This window comes from Dendropsophus ebraccatus, chromosome 2, assembly GCF_027789765.1.
Source record: "Dendropsophus ebraccatus isolate aDenEbr1 chromosome 2, aDenEbr1.pat, whole genome shotgun sequence".
In the NCBI taxonomy this organism is placed as follows: Eukaryota; Metazoa; Chordata; class Amphibia; order Anura; family Hylidae; genus Dendropsophus; species Dendropsophus ebraccatus.
Window position 1 is genome coordinate 3,733,804 of NC_091455.1, and position 12,406 is coordinate 3,746,209.

At 56.9% G+C, this 12,406-nt stretch overlaps 1 protein-coding gene across 1 annotated transcript in view; it reads left to right on the forward strand.

Annotated features, from left to right (window-relative positions):
* Window positions 1-6,021: 6,021 nt before the first annotated feature.
* The window catches only part of EPPK1 (epiplakin 1), a 55,285-nt gene continuing 48,900 nt past the window's right edge, over window positions 6,022-12,406 (forward strand). The window contains exon 1 of the mRNA XM_069956876.1: window positions 6,022-6,087. The gene's annotated coding sequence lies outside the window, so the exon portion shown is untranslated. The remainder of the gene's footprint in view (window positions 6,088-12,406) is intronic.

The window sequence follows — 12,406 nt, forward strand, 5'->3', positions numbered from 1 at the left end:
GGGCTGTCTCCTCTCTGTAGAGCGGCTCCTGTAGCGGGCTGTCTCCTCTCTGTAGAGCGGCTCCTGTAGCAGGCTGTCTCCTCTCTGTAGAGCGGCTCCTGTAGCAGGCTGTCTCCTCTCTGTAGAGCGGCTCCTGTAGCAGGCTGTCTCCTCTCTGTAGAGCGGCTCCTGTAGCGGGCTGTCTCCTCTCTGTAGAGCGGCTCCTGTAGCAGGCTGTCTCCTCTCTGTAGAGCGGCTCCTGTAGCAGGCTGTCTCCTCTCTGTAGAGCGGCTCCTGTAGCAGGCAGTCTCCTCTCTGTAGATGAGCTCATGTAGCAGGCTGTCTCCTCTCTGTAGAGCGGCTCCTGTAGCAGGCTGTCTCCTCTCTGTAGAGCGGCTCCTGTAGCGGGCTGTCTCCTCTCTGTAGAGCAGCTCCTGTAGCAGGCTGTCTCCTCTCTGTAGAGCGGCTCCTGTAGCAGGCTGTCTCCTCTCTGTAGAGCGGCTCCTGTAGCAGGCTGTCTCCTCTCTGTAGAGCAGCTCCTGTAGCAGGCTGTCTCCTCTCTGTAGAGCGGCTCCTGTAGCGGGCTGTCTCCTCTCTGTAGAGCAGCTCCTATAGCGGGCTGTCTCCTCTCTGTAGAGCGGCTCCTGTAGCGGGCTGTCTCCTCTCTGTAGAGCGGCTCCTGTAGCAGGCTGTCTCCTCTCTGTAGAGCAGCTCCTGTAGCAGGCTGTTTACTCTCTGTAGAGCGGCTCCTGTAGCGGACTGTATCCTCTCTCTAGCTCCTGTAGCAGGCTGTCTCCTCTCTCTGTAGAGCGGCTCCTGTAGCAGGCTGTCTCCTCTCTGTAGAGCGGCTCCTGTAGCGGGCTGTCTCCTCTCTGTAGAGCGGCTCCTGTAGCGGGCTGTCTCCTCTCTGTAGAGCGGCTCCTGTAGCGGGCTGTCTCCTCTCTGTAGAGCGGCTCCTGTAGCGGGCTGTCTCCTCTCTGTAGAGCGGCTCCTGTATTAGGCTGTCTCCTCTCTGTAGAGCGGCTCCTGTAGCAGGCTGTCTCCTCTCTGTAGAGCGGCTCCTGTAGCGGGCTGTCTCCTCTCTGTAGAGCGGCTCCTGTAGCGGGCTGTCTCCTCTCTGTAGAGCGGCTCCTGTAGCAGGCTGTCTCCTCTCTGTAGAGCGGCTCCTGTAGCGGGCTGTCTCCTCTCTGTAGAGCGGCTCCTGTAGCGGGCTGTCTCCTCTCTGTAGAGCGGCTCCTGTAGCAGGCTGTCTCCTCTCTGTAGAGCGGCTCCTGTGGCGGGCTGTCTCCTCTCTGTATAAAAGCTCCTGTAGCAGGCTGTCTCCTCTCTGTAGAGCGGCTCCTGTAGCAGGCTGTCTCCTCTCTGTAGAGAGGCTCCTGTAGCAGGCTGTCTCCTCTCTGTAGAGCGGCTCCTGTAGCAGGCTGTTTCCTCTCTGTAGAGCGGCTCCTGTAGCAGGCTGTCTCCTCTCTGTAGAGCGGCTCCTGTAGCGGGCTGTCTCCTCTCTGTAGAGCGGATCCTGTAGCGGGCTGTCTCCTCTCTGTAGAGCGGCTCCTGTAGCGGGCTGTCTCCTCTCTGTAGAGCGGATCCTGTAGCAGGCTGTCTCCTCTCTGTAGAGCGGCTCCTGTAGCAGGCTGTCTCCTCTCTGTAGAGCGGCTCCTGTAGCAGGCTGTCTCCTCTCTGTAGAGCGGCTCCTGTAGCAGGCTGTCTCCTCTCTGTAGAGCGGCTCCTGTAGCGGGCTGTCTCCTCTCTGTAGAGCGGCTCCTGTAGCAGGCTGTCTCCTCTCTGTAGAGCGGCTCCTGTAGCAGGCTGTCTCCTCTCTGTAGAGCAGCTCCTGTAGCAGGCTGTCTCCTCTCTGTAGAGCGGCTCCTGTAGCGGGCTTTCTCCTCTCTGTAGAGCAGCTCCTGTAGCAGGCTGTCTCCTCTCTGTAGAGCGGCTCCTGTAGCAGGCAGTCTCCTCTCTGTAGATGAGCTCATGTAGCAGGCTGTCTCCTCTCTGTAGAGCGGCTCCTGTAGCAGGCTGTCTCCTCTCTGTAGAGCGGCTCCTGTAGCGGGCTGTCTCCTCTCTGTAGAGCAGCTCCTGTAGCAGGCTGTCTCCTCTCTGTAGAGCGGCTCCTGTAGCAGGCTGTCTCCTCTCTGTAGAGCGGCTCCTGTAGCAGGCTGTCTCCTCTCTGTAGAGCAGCTCCTGTAGCAGGCTGTCTCCTCTCTGTAGAGCGGCTCCTGTAGCGGGCTGTCTCCTCTCTGTAGAGCAGCTCCTGTAGCGGGCTGTCTCCTCTCTGGAGAGCGGCTCCTGTAGCGGGCTGTCTCCTCTCTGTAGAGCGGCTCCTGTAGCAGGCTGTCTCCTCTCTGTAGAGCAGCTCCTGTAGCAGGCTGTTTACTCTCTGTAGAGCGGCTCCTGTAGCGGACTGTCTCCTCTCTCTAGCTCCTGTAGCAGGCTGTCTCCTCTCTCTGTAGAGCGGCTCCTGTAGCAGGCTGTCTCCTCTCTGTAGAGCGGCTCCTGTAGCGGGCTGTCTCCTCTCTGTAGAGCGGCTCCTGTAGCGGGCTGTCTCCTCTCTGTAGAGCGGCTCCTGTAGCGGGCTGTCTCCTCTCTGTAGAGCGGCTCCTGTAGCGGGCTGTCTCCTCTCTGTAGAGCGGCTCCTGTATTAGGCTGTCTCCTCTCTGTAGAGCGGCTCCTGTAGCAGGCTGTCTCCTCTCTGTAGAGCGGCTCCTGTAGCAGGCTGTCTCCTCTCTGTAGAGCGGCTCCTGTAGCAGGCTGTCTCCTCTCTGTAGAGCGGCTCCTGTAGCGGGCTGTCTCCTCTCTGTAGAGCGGCTCCTGTAGCGGGCTGTCTCCTCTCTGTAGAGCGGCTCCTGTAGCAGGCTGTCTCCTCTCTGTAGAGCGGCTCCTGTAGCAGGCTGTCTCCTCTCTGTAGAGTGGCTCCTGTAGCAGGCTGTCTCCTCTCTGTAGAGCGGCTCCTGTAGCGGGCTGTCTCCTCTCTGTAGAGCAGCTCCTGTAGCAGGCTGTCTCCTCTCTGTAGAGCGGCTCCTGTAGCAGGCTGTCTCCTCTCTGTAGAGCGGCTCCTGTAGCAGGCTGTCTCCTCTCTGTAGAGCAGCTCCTGTAGCAGGCTGTCTCCTCTCTGTAGAGCGGCTCCTGTAGCGGGCTGTCTCCTCTCTGTAGAGCAGCTCCTGTAGCGGGCTGTCTCCTCTCTGTAGAGCGGCTCCTGTAGCGGGCTGTCTCCTCTCTCTAGAGCGGCTCCTGTAGCAGGCTGTCTCCTCTCTGTAGAGCAGCTCCTGTAGCGGGCTGTCTCCTCTCTGTAGAGCAGCTCCTGTAGCAGTCTGTCTCCTCTCTGTAGAGCAGCTCCTGTAGCGGGCTGTCTCCTCTCTGTAGAGCGGCTCCTGTAGCAGGCTGTTTACTCTCTGTAGAGCGGCTCCTGTAGCGGACTGTCTCCTCTCTCTAGCTCCTGTAGCAGGCTGTCTCCTCTCTCTGTAGAGCGGCTCCTGTAGCAGGCTGTCTCCTCTCTGTAGAGCGGCTCCTGTAGCGGGCTGTCTCCTCTCTGTAGAGCGGCTCCTGTAGCGGGCTGTCTCCTCTCTGTAGAGCGGCTCCTGTAGCGGGCTGTCTCCTCTCTGTAGAGCGGCTCCTGTAGCGGGCTGTCTCCTCTCTGTAGAGCGGCTCCTGTAGCAGGCTGTCTCCTCTCTGTAGAGCGGCTCATGTAGCGGGCTGTCTCCTCTCTGTAGAGCGGCTCCTGTAGCGGGCTGTCTCCTCTCTGTAGAGCGGCTCCTGTAGCAGGCTGTCTCCTCTCTGTAGAGCGGCTCCTGTAGCAGGCTGTCTCCTCTCTGTAGAGCGGCTCCTGTAGCAGGCTGTCTCCTCTCTGTAGAGCGGCTCCTGTAGCGGGCTGTCTCCTCTCTGTAGAGCGGCTCCTGTAGCGGGCTGTCTCCTCTCTCTAGCTCCTGTAGCGGGCTGTCTCCTCTCTCTGTAGAGCGGCTCCTGTAGCAGGCTGTCTCCTCTCTGTAGAGCGGCCCTGTATCGGGCTGTCTCCTCTCTGTAGAGCGGCTCCTGTAGCAGGCTGCCTCCTCTCTGTATAGCGGCTCCTGTAGCAGGCTGTCTCCTCTCTGTAGAGCGGCTCCTGTAGCAGGCTGTCTCCTCTCTGTAGAGCGGCTCCTGTAGCGGGCTGTCTCCTCTCTGTAGAGCGGCTCCTGTAGCAGGCTGTCTCCTCTCTGTAGAGCGGCTCCTGTAGTGGGCTGTCTCCTCTCTGTAGCTCCTGTAGCGGGCTGTCTCCTCTCTGTAGAGCGGCTCCTGTAGCAGGCTGTCTCCTCTCTGTATAGCGGCTCCTGTAGCAGGCTGTCTCCTCTCTGTAGAGCGGCTCCTGTAGCAGGCTGTCTCCTCTCTGTAGAGCGGCTCCTGTAGCAGGCTGTCTCCTCTCTGTACAGCGGCTCCTGTAGCAGGCTGTCTCCTCTCTGTAGAGCGGCTCCTGTAGCAGGCTGTCTCCTCTCTGTAGAACGGCTCCTGTAGCGGGCTGTCTCCTCTCTGTAGAGCGGCTCCTGTAGCGGGCTGTCTCCTCTCTGTAGAGCGGCTCCTGTAGCGGGCTGTCTCCTCTCTGTAGAGCGGCTCCTGTAGCGGGCTGTCTCCTCTCTGTAGAGCGGCTCCTGTAGCGGGCTGTCTCCTCTCTGTAGAGCGGCTCCTGTAGCGGGCTGTCTCCTCTCTGTAGAGCGGCTCCTGTAGCGGGCTGTCTCCTCTCTGTAGAGCGGCTCCTGTAGCAGTAAATTTAGCATTTTTCACACCTTATTTTATATCATACGTCCTGGTGTTTGTTCAAGTAAAAAGTGTCCTTTTATCAACTGCAGATTGTATTAAGTGGGCGGGGCCTCGCGGCATTAGCGCCACTTAGCCCTGCCCACAATGGAACCCTTGGCGCCCATTGGTTGGCCGACGTAAAGGGGGTGAGGTCTACCCTTTCGGCCAGCCTGTTCCAATGGCCGGTGAGGGGGCGGGACCAACTGTTGTGTTGTGGGCGGGGCTAAGTGACGCTCATGACACAAGGCCCTGCCCACTTAACACAATCTGCAGTTGATAAAAGACGACTTTTTACTTGAACAAGCACCATGATGTATGATATGAAATAAGGTGTGAAAAGCGCTAAATTTACCCATTACACCTGTGCAGAGATGTCAGAATCCACAAAGGGGGGACAGGGTCACTTTAACCTTTTCCTGTGCAGAGGCTGGAGGTTAACCCTTTCCTGTGCAAAGGGGCTTGAGGTTAACCCTTTCCTGTGCGGAGGGGCGGGAGGTTACCCCTGTCCTGTGCAGAGGGGCGGGAGGTTAACCCTTTCCTGTGTGGAGGGGCTGGAGGTTAACCCTTTCCTGTGTGGAGGGGCGGGAGGTTAACCCTTTCCTGTGTGGAGGGGCGGGAGGTTAACCCTTTCCTGTGCAAAGGGGCTGGAGGTTAACCCTTTTCTGTGCGGAGGGGAGGGAGGTTACCCCTGTCCTGTGCGGAGGGGCTGGAGGTTAACCCTTTCCTGTGTGGAGGGGAGGGAGGTTAACCCTTTCCTGTGTGGAGGGGAGGGAGGTTAACCCTTTCCTGTGTGGAGGGGCGGGAGGTTAACCCTTTCCTTTGCGGAGGGGCGGGAGGTTAACCCTTTCCTGTGCGGAGGGGCGGGAGGTTAACCCTTTCCTTTGCGGAGGGGCGGGAGGTTAACCCTTTCCTGTGTGGAGGGGCGGGAGGTTAACCCTTTGTGAGCAGCTCAGGGATCGGCAGCCGCCCGGCCCCGCCGAGGAATGTGACAGGTTTGTATGAGAAGTGACAGGAATCCTAGATGAAGGCAGAGCCCCCTCCTCCCCTCCTGAGGCGGCTTCCTCACCACCTGTATCTCTTGTCATCTGAGCTGACACTCTTCAGGCTGCAGAGTCTCGTGTCCTCCCCGGTCTACACCACCGATCTGTCCTGATCACTGATCAATGACAGATCCGGGGACAGTGCGCCCCTAGAGGCCGCCTGGCGCAGCGCACACTGCGAGAGCAAACCTGTGGGCGTGTCACACCTGACGGGGGCGGGGCCAGCGCAGCCAGCGGTTATATAGGAGCTCCGGGCGCCGCGGCTGAGGAGACAGCGCTGAGGAGAGGCCGGACCGGAGCACAGGTGAGCTGCGATACATCCCGACTGTACCGCACGGCGTCACATACAAGAGGCTCAGATACACAACTGACTGTACCACAGATGTGAGGTCAAGATAAAACACTGACTGTATCACATGGGAGAGGCTCAGATACAGTACCACTCATGAAGAGGTTAGATACAGCACTTTCAGAAGCGCATGTAAGGAGATTAGATACAGTAATGAGTGTATCTCGGAGATAGTCCTGAATGTACTGCACATGAGGCAATTAGATACAATAGGCAGTATCGTGCTTGGATACACCACTGACAGCATCACACCAGAGGTTTGGATACATAACTGGCATCATCACACATGGAAGGCTTAGATACATGACTGGCATCATCACACATGGAAGGCTTAGATACATGACTGACAGCATCCCACATGGAAGGCTTAGATACATGACTGACAGCATCACACATGGAAGGCTTAGATACATGACTGACAGCATCACACATAGAAGGCTTAGATACATGACTGACAGCATCACACATAGAAGGCTTAGATACATGACTGACAGCATCCCACATGGAAGGCTTAGATACATGACTGACAGCATCCCACATGGAAGGCTTAGATACATGACTGACAGCATCCCACATGGAAGGCTTAGATACATGACTGACAGCATCCCACATGGAAGGCTTAGATACATGACTGACAGCATCCCACATGGAAGGCTTAGATACATGACTGACAGCATCACACATGGAAGGCTTAGATACATAACTGGCATCATCACACATGAGAGGCTTAGATACATAACTGACAGCATCACAGACGATAGGCTTAGATACATAACTGACAGCATCACACATGAGAGGCTTAGATACATAACTGACAGCATCACACATGAGAGGCTTAGATACATGAGACAGCATCACAGACGATAGGCTTAGATACATAACTGACAGCATCACACATGAGAGGCTTAGATACATGAGACAGCATCACAGACGATAGGCTTAGATACATGCCTGCCCGTATCACACATGGTAGGATAATCTGCTGTATGATGGGGGTTGTAGTTGTGGCTCTCGGGCCGGGTATGCTGTGTGGCGGCTTCTCCTCCTGGATATTATAGCCATATAACGCTCTAGTTTGGTGACTCCTCTCCCCGGTGCTGCGGTCACAGCGGAGCTCTCGGGGTCTCACTGAGGGTATACAGGTCCTGGTCCTCCCCGGCACTGTGCACTGACCCTGCGGAGACCCCTACTCCCAAAGCCCCTCACCCTATGTAGCCCCCACTCCCGGACCCCTTCACCTTGCATGGCCCACTAACCCTGCATAGCGCCCCACTCCCAGAGCCCCTAACCCTGTATAGCCCCCCCACTCCCAGAGCCCCTAACCCTGCATAGCGCCCCACTCCCAGAGCCCCTAACCCTGTATAGCCCCCCCACTCCCAGAGCCCCTAACCCTGCATAGCGCCCCACTCCCAGAGCCCCTAACCCTGCATAGCCCCCCACTCCCAGAGCCCCTAACCCTGCATAGCCCCCCACTCCCAGAGCCCCTAACCCTGCATAGCCCCCCACTCCCAGAGCCCCTAACCCTGCGTAGTCCCCTAACCCTGTATAGCCCCCCCCCCACTCCCATAGCCCCTAACCCTGCATAGCCCCCCACTCCCAGAGCCCCTAACCCTGCATAGCCCCCCACTCCCAGAGCCCCTAACCCTGCATAGCCCCCCACTCCCAGAGCCCCTAACCCTGCATAGCCCCCCCCCCCCCCCCACACTCCCGGAGCCCCTAACCCTGCATAGCCCCCCACTCCCAGAGCCCCTAACCCTGCGTAGTCCCCTAACCCTGCATAGCCCCCCCCACTCCCAGAGCCCCTAACCCTGCATAGCCCCCCACTCCCAGAGCCCCTAACCCTGCATAGCCCCCCACTCCCAGAGCCCCTAACCCTGCATAGCCCCCCACTCCCAGAGCCCCTAACCCTGCATAGCCCCCCACTCCCAGAGCCCCTAACCCTGCATAGCGCCCCACTCCCAGAGCCCCTAACCCTGCATAGCCCCCCACTCCCGGAGCCCCTAACCCTGCGTAGTCCCCTAACCCTGCATAGCCCCCCCCCCCCACTCCCGGAGCCCCTAACCCTGCGTAGTCCCCTAACCCTGCATAGTCCCCCCACTCCTGGAGCCCCTGACTCTGTGTAGCCCCCCACTCCCGGAGCCCCTTACCCTGTGTAGCCGCCCACTCCCGGAGCCCCTCACCCTGCGTTGCCCCCTCACCTGCTGGCCCCACTTTTCAGGTTTTACCTGAAGCTGTTGAGCAGTAGAGGAATATGGACACTGCCCGGGGCCCTCCACACCCTGCGGAGACCCCCCTCACCCTCCAGAGCCCCCTCACCCTGCATAGCCCCCCTACTCCTGGAGCCCCTGACCCTGCATAGCCCCCCCACTCCCGGAGCCCCTCACCCTGTGGAGCCCCCTGACCCTGCATAGCCCCCCCACTCCCGGAGCCCCTCACCCTGTGTAGCCCCCTCACCTGCTGGGCCCACTTTTCAGGTTTTACCTGGAGTTGGTGAGCAGCAGAGGAATGTGGACCCTGCCTGGGGCCCTCCACACCCTGCCTGGGGCCCTCCACACCCTGCCTGGGGCCCGCTGGTGTCTGCAGCCTATATCAGGCTGAGAGGGATGTGGTGGTTTCTGCAGAGCGGTGATGTCACTGGTGTCACAGGGAGGTTACCCATTAGGTGTGACCTGTGGCCCCTCTGATATCATTACATGTCTCCTGGGGGCCCCTGACAAGACGGGTGCAGAGGACTGGGTTGTAGAGGGGTGTCTGGGGGGGGCGTCGGCTGTGAAGGTATATCTTGGGGGGGGGGGGGGGGGGGCAGCTGTGGGGGGGGGTGTCTGGGGAGGGGCAGCTGTGTGGGGGGGGGGTGTTTGGGGAGGGGCAGCTGTGTGGGGGGGGGTGTTTGGGGAGGGTCGGCTGTGGGGGGGGGTGTTTGGGGAGGGGCGGCTGTGGGGGGGGGGGTTTGGGGAGGGGCGGCTGTGGGGGGGGGGTTTGGGGAGGGGCGGCTGTGTGTGGGGGGGGTGTTTGGGGAGGGTCAGCTGTGGGGGGGGGGTGTTTGGGGAGGGTCGGCTGTGGGGGGTGTTTGGGGAGGGTCGGCTGTGGGGGGGGGGTGTTTGGGGAGGGTCGGCTGTGGGGGGTGTCTCGGATTACATCAGTGCGGAGGAGGTGACACCTGTGTGCTGTATATGGGGAGCAGTGATGTCACTGCAGGAGATTACACCTTAGCAGCATACTGCAGCTTCTTCAGCATGCTCACAATTTGCAGCAGTTGCATTCCCTGCCTATTCAGCTTCTGCAGGATGCTCTCTATTCCCAGCATTCCCTCCCTCTTCAGCTTCTGCAGGTTGCTCTCTATTCCCAGCATTCCCTCCCTCTTCAGCTTCTGCAGGTTGCTCTCTATTTCCAGCATTCCCTACCTCCAACTTCTGCAGGTTGTTCTCTATTTCCATCACTCCCTCCCTCTTTAGCTTCTGAAGCATGCTCTCTGTTTGCAGCATTAGCATTCCCTACCTCTTCAGCTTCTGCAGGTTGCTCTTTATTTTGCAGCACTCCCTACCTCTTCAGCTTCTGCAAGATGCTCTCTATTTCCAGCATTCCCTACCTTTTCAGCTTCTGCAAGATGCTCTCTATTTGCAGCAGTAGCATTCCCTACCTCTTCAGCTTCGGCAGGATGCTTTCTATTTGCAGCAGTAGCATTCCCTACCTCTTCAGCTTCTAAAGGATGCTCTCTATTGCAGCACTCCCTACCTCTTCAGCTTCTGCAGGATGCTCGCTATTTTCAGCAGTAGCATTCCCTAGCTCTTGAGCTTCTGCAGGTTGCTCTCTATTGCAGCATTCCCTACCTCTTCAGCTTCTGCAGAATGCTCTCTATTGCAGTATTCCCTACCTCTTCAGTCTCTGCAGAATGCTCTCTATTTCCAGTACCCCCTCCCTCTTCAGCTTCTGCAGGATGCTCTCTATTGCAGCATTCCCTACCCCTTTAGCTTCTGCAGGATGCTCTCTATTTTCAGCATTCCCTACCTCTTCAGCTTCTGCAGGATGCTCTCTATTTTCAGCAATCCCTACCTCTTCAGCTTCTGCAGGATGCTCTCTATTGCAGCACTCCCTACCTCTTCAGCTTCTGCAGAATGCTCTCTATTTCCAGCACTCCCTCCCTCTTCAGCTTCTGCAGGATGCTCTCTATTTGCAGCATTCCCTACCTCTTCAGCTTCTGAAGGATGCTCTATATTTGCAGCATTCCCTACCTCTTCAGTTTCTGCAGGATGCTCTCTATTGCAGCATTCCCTACCTCTTCAGCTTCTGCAGGATGCTCTTTATTTCCAGCACTCCCTCCCGCTACAGCTTCTGCAGGATGCTCTCTATTTCCAGCAGTAGCACCCCTACCTCATCAGCTTCTGCAGGTTGCTCTTAATTTTCAGCATTCCCTACCTTTTCAGCTTCTGCAGAATGCTCTGTTTGTAGCATCCCCTACCTCTTCAGCTTCTGCAGGATGCTTTCTATTTGCAGCAGTAGCATTCCCTACTTCAGCTTCTGCAGGTTGCTCTCTATTTCCAGCATTCCCTACCTCTTCAGCTTCTGCAGGATGCTCTTTATTTCCAGCAGTAGCACCCCCTACCTCTTCAGCTTCTGCAGGATGCTCTCTATTTTCAGCAGTAGCATTCCCTACCTCTTAAGCTTCTGCAGGATGCTCTCTATTTACAGCAATCTCTACCTCTTCAGCTTCTGCAGGATGCTCTCTATTGCAGCATTCCCTACCTCTTCAGCTTCTGCAGAATGCTCTCTATTTCCACCACTCCCTCCCTCTTCAGCTTCTGCAGGATGCTCTCTATTTGCAGCATTCCCTACCTCTTCAGCTTCTGAAGGATGCTCTATATTTGCAGCATTCCCTACCTCTTCAGTTTCTGCAGGATGCTCTCTATTGCAGCATTCCCTACCTCTTCAGCTTCTGCAGGATGCTCTTTATTTCCAGCACTGCCTCCCGCTACAGCTTCTGCAGGATGCTCTCTATTTCCAGCAGTAGCACCCCTACCTCATCAGCTTCGGCAGGTTGCTCTTAATTTTCAGCATTCCCTACCTTTTCAGCTTCTGCAGAATGCTCTGTTTGTAGCATCCCCTACCTCTTCAGCTTCTGCAGGATGCTTTCTATTTGCAGCAGTAGCATTCCCTACTTCAGCTTCTGCAGGTTGCTCTCTATTTCCAGCATTCCCTACCTCTTCAGCTTCTGCAGGATGTTCTTTATTTCCAGCAGTAGCACCCCCTACCTCTTCAGCTTCTGCAGGATGCTCTCTATTTCCAGCATTCCCTACCTCTTCAGCTTCTGCAGGATGCTCTCTTTTTGCAGCAGTAGCACCCCCTACCTCTTCAGCTTCTGCAGGATGCTCTCTATTTCCAGCACTCCCTCTTCAGCTTCTGCAGTATGCTCTCTATTTCCATCAGTAGCACACCCTAACTGTTAAGCTTCTGCAGGTTGCTCTCTATTTCCAGCAGTAGCACACCTACCTCTTCAGCTTCTGCTGCATGCTCTCTATTTCCAGCACTCCCCACCTCTTCAGCTTCTGCAGCATGCTCTCTATTTCCAGCACTCCCTACCTCTTCAGCTTCTGCAGTATGCTCTCTTTTTCCAGCACTACCTCCCTCTTCAGCTTCTGCAGCATGTTCTCTATTTCCAGCACTCCCTCCCTCTTCAGCTTCTGCAGCATGCTCTCTATTTCCAGCACTCCCTCCCTTTTTAGCTTCTGCAGCATGCTTTCTATTTCCAACATTCCCTCCCTCTTCAGCTCCTGCAGGATGCTCTCTATTTCCAGCATTCCCTCCCTCTTCAGCTTCTGCAGGATGCTCTCTATTTCCAGCACCCCCTCCCACTTCAGCTTCTGCAGGATGCTCTCTATTTCCAGCAGTAGTACCCCCTCCCTCTTCAGCTAATGCAGCATGCTCTCTATTTCCAGCACCCCATCCCTCTTCAGCTTCTCCAGCATGCTCTCTATTTCCAGCATCCCCTATCTCTTCAGCTTCTGCAGCATGCTCTCTATTTCCAGCATCCCCTCCCTCTTCAGCTTCTGCAGCATGCGCTCTATTTCCAGCACCCCATCCCTCTTCAGCTTCTCCAGCATGCTCTCGATTTCCAGCATTCCCTCCCTCTTCAGCTTCTGCAGCATGCTCTCTATTTCCAGCACTCCCTCCCACTTCAGCTTCTGCAGCATGCTCTCTATTTCCAGCATCCCCTCCCTCTTCAGCTTCTGCAGCATGCTCTATTTCTAGCACCCCACCCCTCTTCAGCTTCTGCAGCATG